Source organism: Schistocerca cancellata, unplaced genomic scaffold, assembly GCF_023864275.1.
Source record: "Schistocerca cancellata isolate TAMUIC-IGC-003103 unplaced genomic scaffold, iqSchCanc2.1 HiC_scaffold_676, whole genome shotgun sequence".
In the NCBI taxonomy this organism is placed as follows: Eukaryota; Metazoa; Arthropoda; class Insecta; order Orthoptera; family Acrididae; genus Schistocerca; species Schistocerca cancellata.
Window position 1 is genome coordinate 17,501 of NW_026046687.1, and position 10,000 is coordinate 27,500.

Sequence of the window (10,000 nt, forward strand, 5' to 3'; positions counted from 1 at the left end):
ACAGCCATCTATGGGAATGTGACCAAACTACATTGCCATCCGGCCCAGAAACGACACCTCCATCTACAGGAATCGAACGAAACTACGCCAACCATACCTCCAAAACACGGCACCGCCATCTATGACAATGTGACGAAACCACATGCAATAGCTCCATCTACGCGAATCGGACGACACTACGTCCACCATGTCGAGCGCACCACCAAAAATACCGCCATCTGCAGGTCTCCCGCAACATGGCCTGCTGCACCGACGATACTGCCATCTATGAGACGACAAGCCGACGACGACATCGCTAGGGCCCACAGTGCCCATTTTCCGACGCCACCCACAAAGCCTGCATCATCTGTCCACCACAGGAGCCCCAACGCCAGTGCCTGCGCCGCACGAAGTCGTCGACCGATCATCGCTCCGCTCCACTCCACTCGCACCCGCACCCGCAAGTGCCCCACCCCAACCGCCCAAATCGCAACTCCAGCGGATGAACGGCGGACTCTTCCCGCACTCGTAACGTGCAATCCACCCCTATATCATGCGTTTCATGAAGAGTTATATCCAATATGCCATATTCCCGCTGTCCCTATACATGCTCTAAGTAGCTCGCTTGCTACAGCAGCAGCAGCACCACGTCCGCGCGCTTCCCTGGGGGCACTGAACCGCAGGACGCGAGACCCCACGCCCAGTGGCAAACAGGACTCCTCTCACAATATAGACGGTCACTACCCCGCACAACGATGACGGTGTGGGGGCCATTTTACGACACCGCTTCCTGCGGTGCCAACGCTGTCGTAGAGTCGATACGCCATCTTTGGTAGAAGGCAACCATTCCGCTGTAAATGAGTACGTCGCTCGTAGTTCAGTCACCTCGCAGCACTGCTCAGTAAACTATGCAGGCCCACATAGATAGATCAAATACGCAAATGCCCCTATACATGCTGAACGTCTGTGCAAACAAAAGGAACCACACGTCACCCACACACTCTATCACACACTACTCTCTGCCTGTAACAGACACAGATGCAATAATTAAGCACCACCATGGACCAACGTCCGGTGCATCCTATCCGCCACAGTACACCAACCAGACTATGATAACCAGGCCACGAGGTCCAATCATAAAACAGAATATCCCACTCGTCCGACAACCACAATTGCTCAGATAAGCCACCAACACCCACACATGTCCCACACAGGGGTGCACCCAACATCACCACACTGCCTCGTCTTACAGAACAAACACACTGGCAGGAATGAAACACACAGGTCTGCCGCAACCTCGGACACGGCGCGCCCCCTCTCACTACCGAAAAGCGCATCCCAACGTGACATACCTCCTTTGACACACTGACGCTGCCTCGGGCATCCACTTCCTACGGTCAATATGAACGAACCTCGCCCCGCCCCCCCCCCCCCCCCACCAACACGCCATCCCATACCACAATGTGTACCGTACCCAAACCTAACGTGTACTGTACTACAACGCAATGTGTACCAAAACACAACCCAGTTTGTACCTTAACCTAACCTATGTCACCTTAACCTAACCTATGTCACCTTAACCTAACCTATGTCACCTTAACCTAACCTATGTCACCTTAACCTAACCTATGTCACCTTAACCTAACCTATGTCACCTTAACCTAACCTATGTCACCTTAACCTAACCCATCTTGCACCTTAACCTAACCTATGTCGCCTTAACCTAACCTCTGTTGCACCTTAACCTAACCTGTGTTGCACCTTAACCTAACCTGTGTTGCACCTTAACCTAACCTGTGTTGCACCTTAACCTAACGCAATTTGCACCGCAATGTAACGCAATTTGCACCGCAATGTAATGCAATTTGTACCGCAATCTACCCCAAGTTGTACCGCAATCTACCCCAAGTTGTACCGCAATCTACCCCAAGTTGTACCGCAATCTACCCCAAGTTGTACCGCAATCTACCCCAAGTTGTACCGCAATCTACCCCAAGTTGTACCGCAATCTACCCCAAGTTGTACCGCAATCTACCCCAAGTTGTACCGCAATCTACCCCAAGTTGTACCGCAATCTACCCCAAGTTGTACCGCAATCTACCCCAAGTTGTACCGCAATCTACCCCAAGTTGTGCCGCAATCTACCCCAAGTTGTGCCGCAATCTACCCCAAGTTGTGCCGCAATCTACCCCAAGTTGTGCCGCAATCTACCCCAAGTTGTGCCGCAATCTACCCCAAGTTGTGCCGCAATCTACCCCACGTTGTGCCTTAACCTAACCCACGTTGTGCCTTAACCTAACCCACGTTGTGCCTTAACATAACCCACGTTGTGCCTTAACATAACCCACGTTGTGCCTTAACCTAACCCACGTTGTGCCTTAACCTGCTCTGTAAATGGCATATGACACGTTACATTAATGTATTGTTGTCCAACCGCAACCCGCTCAGAATGTTGTGTACACAGCTACGTGTCATCTCCCCATAACAGCTGTATTGCAGTGTGGTACGCCATAGAGACGTGTGGGAGTAATGGACGCAGTGGATGGCGATCAGCATGAGCCGTCTGTTCATGTAGTGGCGCGTGTATGCAGACATAGTAGTCTCTTCTCACACAATGTGATAGCACGGTGTCCCGCGTTCCACATCTGCGACATGCTACAGAGGCCGGTTGACAGTTCGTCGCGCAATGGACATCGCATACGTACGGGGGCACCTTCCACGTGCCCTCTAGTCGGGCACATTTTGTTGCGTGGATGTGAGCGGATGTAGTGTGTCTTGACACCTGACAGGCAGGCATGCAATAATAGTTGACTTTGCAAACGGGGATGGACGTGGACGTGTACGTTTACTGGTGACGTTACGCAAATGAACAACTGGTAACCCGTTGTGGTGCGGTTGATCTTGCTGGAGGTACATCTGTGAGGGCAACGATCGGTACAGCTATGACGCGGTTGTGTCAGCGATACCCACCACACCAATGAACGTGAATGTGGATCTGGGTGTGAAGCGATACGCGGCTGTGGGTGGGTGGGACTGTCCCCGGCCGGTGAGGGGGGGGCCGCCCGGCGTGCTGGCCGCGCGGTGCGTGGGCGCACGCGCTACAGCCGGCTGGTGGGGGCGCCCAGTGGCAGGCGCGCCGGCCGACGGACGCGGCAGGCGGCGCAGCTGCGCGCCGGGGCACCCTGCGCGCGGCGCCGTGCAGCCAAAGTGGGTCCTCGCCGGCCCGGTGCGAAGCGCGGTGGACATCTGCAGTGTGCTGGTCCGATTGAGGACTGTGTGCGTTGAGGATGCGCCGCCGCCCGGCACTCGGCGCCGCGACGCCGTCTGCTGCTCGGTCGCCCCAGCGGTTCTCGCTGGTGGTTTGTATCGCAGTTGTGCAGACGTGTTGGCACGTGCGCTGTGCTGGGAGAGTTCGCTTCGGCACCCACGTGGGGCCTTTGCCCTTCTGTGGCGCTGGCGTTGGAGCTGCCGGTCACCGTAGGTGGCGCGTGTTGTCTCCCGCCGGCAATGCCACGACAGCACGCTCCCGGGCCTCTGTCGGCAGCGGCAAGCTCAGTTGGGAGCACGGGTGGTCGCACCTAAAGCGTCTACTCGCCTAACTCCGGGCGATTGCGCCTCTCTCGAACCCGACCAAGTACTTAGGACGGCGCTGCGCGCCGCCGGGACCTGAGAGGGTTTCGAGGTGTATTGTGCAGGGGAGCTCAGCCTCCTCCTGTTTGCAGAATAATTGAGCGGACGCTTGCGTGTTCGCGCGGGCCCCCGGGACACACTCCCGGGCGGCCGGCTGCTCAGCTCTAGTTGACGCAGCTCCCTGGTTGATCCTGCCAGTAGTCATATGCTTGTCTCAAAGATTAAGCCATGCATGTCTCAGTACAAGCCGCATTAAGGTGAAACCGCGAATGGCTCATTAAGTCAGTTATGGTTCCTTAGATCGTACCCACGTTACTTGGATAACTGTGGTAATTCTAGAGCTAATACATGCAAACAGAGTCCCGAGTCTGGCGTGAGGTCAGTCGCTTGACGGCGCGTTTCGGTGCGGGCCCGCCCGTCACCGGCGCGCCGTAAGGCACGGAAGCTCGTACTGGAGCGTATCGCTTTACGTCGAGCGTGCTGCGGCAGTCCTCACTCGGGGAAGTGATGCGTCTCTCATAGCCTCTCCTTCCCAAGTGGCTCTTTCCGCCTTCCTGTGGTGCCAGACGTCAAGCTTGGCATTCTGCCTTGCGTCAAAAGGGAGAGCTGCGACCCAACCCGATGCGAAAGCGAAGGGTGCGTGGCACAGGGGGAGCTGTGTCGAGGGACCGAACATCAGTCCCTTTCTGTTCGCAGGGCACAGACCAGCTGGTGCTCTGCATGCCGGTGACCTCGTTTGTCGGCGTGGGATCACGGCGCGAGTCGGCAAGGGTGCTTCGCCGCGCCCCTGGGTAACCGGGGCGTGTTCTGCCAAACCCAGGAGGTGGTGACATCGCCTGGGCTAGGTTAGATGGGCCCAGACCGCTGAACGACTGGGGGACCGACCCACCACCTGAGTAGGAGTGGGTCCTTGGCCTTCAGGTGGAAGCTCGGGCTAGTAGGCGGCGAAGGGCGAGGGGTGCATCCGCCCCTCCGGAGTGCGGGGTGCACTTGCCGAGGAGCGTCGTGTGAAATCGTCGACGACGGGGCCTTCGACGAGGACCAGTGCGCTGGCAACGGCGCGCTGAACCTGGCAGCTCTGTTGTGCCCTTGACCTAGGGGCGAGGTCGGTGGGCGAGCTGCAGAAGTCCCCCCCCCATGCCAGAGGAGCCGGTCCGGGGCAAGAGACGGGCTCCCAACTTTTTCACTCGTCTAACTAATCATGGCTGACCAGGAGACGAGTGATCTTTGTGCGATTTCGAGGGCGAGTGTGTCTACTGTCCCTACCTCGCAGGAGGAAGTGGGACACGAAGATGAGAATGTTTATGATAGACATTGCCGAATAAACCAAATATTAGACTCTAGTGTCAAGAACGGCAAAATAAGCCAGGCTGCGGTCTTGGCAATCAAGAACGAGCTCGCTTCCTGGGCTATTGCAAACGCGAAGCTCGAGGGGCGTCTCGAAGAGCTAGAGAAGGAAAATGCTAGACTGAGACAACAACCTGTAAAGACATGGGCCGGAGTGGTGGCGCAAGCCGCTACAAAAGCCCAAACAACTAAAGATACAATAGCAAAAATCTCCAAAAAACCAGACACGGCAGTCTTCTTAAGACCCCTGCCTGGTCAGACTATTAAAAAGGTTCAGGAAATTTTTACAACAACAATTGACCCGGCTAGGGATAAAATAAAAATTAACAAAGTAAAGGCCACTAAAAATGTAGTCGTTGTGGATCTTGCCACAGAGGAGGACAGGAATAAAATATTAAATAATTCTAAACTTAACAAGGCCATTAAGTGTGAACCTCCTAAGAAGAGAAATCCTCTGGTGATATTATACGACGTACCTGTGGCCCTAACTGAAAGCGACATCTACGAAACTATGTATAATCAAAATTTTGACGATACAGAATGGGAAACTTTTAAGAATGAGTTCAAGTTGCGTTTCAAAACGGGACCTCGGGAACGGGATGTAGTCCATCACGTCGCCGAGGTCTCCGGCAAGATGTGGCGAAAACTTACCGCTATGGGGAAAATTTATATTGGGTTTCACGCCATCAATGTCAGAGACTACCTGGTAGTCCCTAGATGCCACAACTGTGGCGATCTGGACCACGTACATAAACATTGCGAAAGGAAGCCGGCCTGCTCCAGGTGTGGGGCTGAGGACCATACCAGAAAAAATTGTAATAAAAACGCAACCTGTATTCCATGTACCAAAAGAGGTAGAAAACCGTGCAATACTACTGGGAGAAATTGCCCAACGTATAGGATGCTAGAACAGAGACTAATCTCTCGTATTGATTATGGCTGAGGCCGTAATTGAACTCAGGAAGCCAAAAAGGAAATCCCCTAGCAAGAGGCTGAGGGACGCTCTGAGGGCAAATAAATTCAAAGAATTTATACAAAAAATCACACAACCACGATCTTTGGTGACAATAATGAAAGATGTCTGCATACAGACTGACCCATGCGAAGAAGACGTTCCCTCTCCTCCTTGCTGGGGACCTGGGTCGAAACAAGAGCACACCCGACCAAACTGGCATCCTATACCTGAGAGTTCACATTCACAACCACACAGTAAAGAAGTAATATCCACCAAACCTGTTCAGTTTAATGAAGTCAGTAGCTCAATTCTACCTTGTAACACATCACCTCGGGGTGTAATGGGAATTGATCCCCAGCGAATTTACCCCAACCTGGAGCATGCGCTACAGTTATCAAGATTAGAAGAGCCGGCAATCCTCACAACTGCATTGAGACATGTGGTACGTGTCGGCCACGAGTATGGAAGAGATGTCACCTTTCCAGTAATGGAGGCTGTGGACAGAATTCAGCTCAAGACAATGAATCTCCCCACCGACTTCGGAGCCCTGCGAGATCTAGTTAAAAAGGTCTTCGAAAGAAGAAACGAAAAATTCGACATAGATGATCTATATTGCCAATCAGTGATTACCAATGGCAGAGTAGCCCACGACTGGACAAAATTGTGGCCAGAATCACACATACATACATATTTCCCACGTGAGCCAACTAAACGTGGGTCAGATAAACACTCATAACAGCAAACTGGTCCTGCAGGAACTCCGGAGGGTGGTGGAAGAGAAGAGTCTAGATGTACTCTGTTTACAGGAACCGTACTCCCAAGCGGGGCGGATCCCATTCATGGCTGCCAACTGGCAAATTATACATTCTAACATAGAGCCTAAGGCTGCAGTTATAATTACAAACAAATTATTTAGAGCTACAGTCCTTGCACAATTCTCGGGCGAACACTGCAATGTCGTGGAGCTTCAAACACCCGCAGGAGTAATTTACATCTGTAATATGTACTTCCAATATGGAAGAGGAATAGATGAGTTTCTAGAAACACTTACACAAGTTGCCACGGCATTGCAGGGACGAAGACTGCTTGTGACAGCAGACATAAATGCAAAGTCCCCCCTATGGTTCAGTGGCACGTACGATGACCGGGGGCTAAAAGCCGAGGAAACAATCATGGCATTACAACTGGTGGTTGCCAACCAACAAGGGAACCCCCCCACGTATACTGGCGGAGGGGGAGAAGGTACAAATATTGACGTCACTTTAATGACACCAAACCTGGCCACAAAAGTCAATAAATGGAAAGTGTGGGACAAAGCAACCACCAGTGATCATAATTTAATAACATTCATCATTGGGGAAAGGGAGTGCCACTGGGACATGGGGTGGGAGCTGCAGCTTAATTACAACAAGGCTAACTGGGACCGACTCGCGGAGGAGTGCGATATTCCGACATTGCTGGACGGTGACGTCAACGTGGAAGAATGCGCCGAAGGACTGGTACAGGCGATCACCACAGCGGTGCGGGCAGCTGTACCAACCAGGAGGAGAGCCGTAGCGGCCACCCCCACACCATGGTCGGTCGAACTGGGACAGATGCGCCAGGCTGTGAGGAGGGCAAGGAGGTACTACCAGCGGAGTGTCGTCTGGAGGGAAAAACAAAGATGGCTTCAGATCTACCGAGAGAGCAAAGAACAATTTCAACAGGAGCTAAGGGCAGTCAGACTCAGAAGCTGGGAAAGTTATGTAAAAAGCCAACTGGCTACAGACCCATGGGGAGTCCCATATAAACTAGTACGAGAAAAGATAAGATCACCAATGGTGCTATCCACCGTCAGGGACGGGGACCGGATGACGGGCACTTGGCAGGAAACTGCTGAGGCCCTCCTCCGGGTTCTGTTGCCTGACGACGTGGAGCAAAATGAGACTGAAGAACAACAAAGAATAAGGAGTGAAGATCAGAGGGACTATAACAATAACATCAGAGTCTACCCCTTCTCTGAGGAGGAGGTTGCTGCCCAGATTAAAGCCCTCAAAAGAGGGAAAGCTCCTGGCCCGGACGGCATTACTGCGGAGGTAGTGCAATTCCTTGCCCCCCAGCTCGTAGCTCCTCTCACTAAGTTATATAACGAGTGTTTGAAACTCGGGAAATTCCCAGGAATATGGAAAAAAGCCAATGTAATTATCATTAAAAAGAGTCCAGACAAAGATCCGACAGAAATTAAATCTTATAGACCTATCTGCTTGCTGGACGTACTGGGCAAACTTTTTGAGAGGCTACTGGCAAACAGACTGACAGCACACCGCGTGCTGTGCGGGATGAGTGACAGACAATTCGGCTTTCGGTCTGGGTGTTCTGCGTCTGACGCAATCGCCCTGGCTGCCGAAGTCTGTGGCTCTACCCCGCACAAGTATGTCGTCGGCATCATGGTAGACATCAGTGGCGCCTTTGACAACCTGTGGTGGCCCTCACTCTTTTCCTGCTTGCGGGAGAAGAACTGTCCAGGGCCGCTATATGGGTGTCTAAGGAGCTATTGTGCAGACAGGGAGGTCTGGCTATCGGCCCCTAGCGGCATAGTCAGGAAGATTGTCACCAAAGGATGTCCCCAGGGCTCTGTCCTGGGACCCCTCTTTTGGGACATCAATATGGAGCCTCTATTGGAAGATCTCAAGAATTGTGACGATGTGCTAGAGGTCATAGCATACGCTGACGACCTCCTCCTGCTGGTCGGCGGCCGAAGCCGCGAGGAATTAGAGCCGAAAGTGGAAAGAGCCCTAACTGTTCTCACATCATGGTGCCACAGAAGTAAAATGACGATTGCACCCAATAAATCTACATACCTACTCCTCAAAGGCCAATTGGTCAGGAACCCGACGGTTAGAATTAATGGTATACCAGTTCTTCGGCGCCGCGAGGCCCGATACTTGGGTGTAATCATCGATGAGAGGTGGAACTTTGCATCACATATTGACACCGTATCACAAAAATCCCTGGTTCTATTAAACAATCTCATTGGAATTGGTCACAAACGGTTTCACCTCCCACCAAATTTAATTAAGCTGTATCATAACAGTATCCTGACCTCGATAATAGGATACGGATCTGGAGTCTGGGCACACAGACTCACGAGGGTCATGCCTGCCATGGCCGTAAGAAGAGTGCAGCGGAATATGCTTCTACGTTCAGCAGGGGCCTATAGGACAACACCGGGGGGAGCATTGTTAGTGTTAATGGGAATCTGCCCATTAGATATAAAAATTCGTGAACAGGCTGCCTGGTACTGGGTACAAAAGGAGAACAGGGACAAAATCAGGGAGATACTTGGGGTTTATGCAGGGGACAAGTACACCATCAAAAAGAGAGGGATAGAATTATGGCAAGATCAATGGAATAATGAGGATACAGGTCGTAGAACCTATGAGCTACTACCAGACATAGAAGAAAGAATAAAACTTACATTTTTTACCCCAACGAGAGGAATGCTGCACTTTCTTACCGGACATGGACCATATCCAACATACCTATGTAGGTTTGGGAAGCAGGCTACACCAGCGTGTGACTGTGGTGCAGTGCAGGGCACCCCAGAACATGTGGTGTATGAGTGCCACCTCTTCGATGATGTAGCCCAAGAGCTAAGACAACAGCTACCAAATAATGACACGTACCACTTGTTAAGGCGTGAAACCACTTTTGACATCTTAAACAAGCTTACAGACGAAATATCAAAAAAGATACTTAAGAACTATTTAAGGGACAACCACCATCATTAAAGACAAACTCTCACCGATTTAGACCAGTGCACCCATCCTGTACCGCCGGGCAAGGACTGGCCAGCCGCCTCACGGCTGGAATCCGCCTTGCCCTGGACTAGGAGGGAGGGGTGTACAAAAATACCGGACTATGACGCACACCGATTTTGACACTTAGCTAAGTTAATTAATTTAGAAGTAGAAGATAGGATAACACCTTAGAATACACTGCAGCGACACCAAGTCAAGAGCCAGCCCAGTGCCAGGGGCACGCCCACTGGGATTAGCTCAGTGGGCACGGCCAACAACTAGTAGGTTTATAGAAGCTCTGGCACAACTT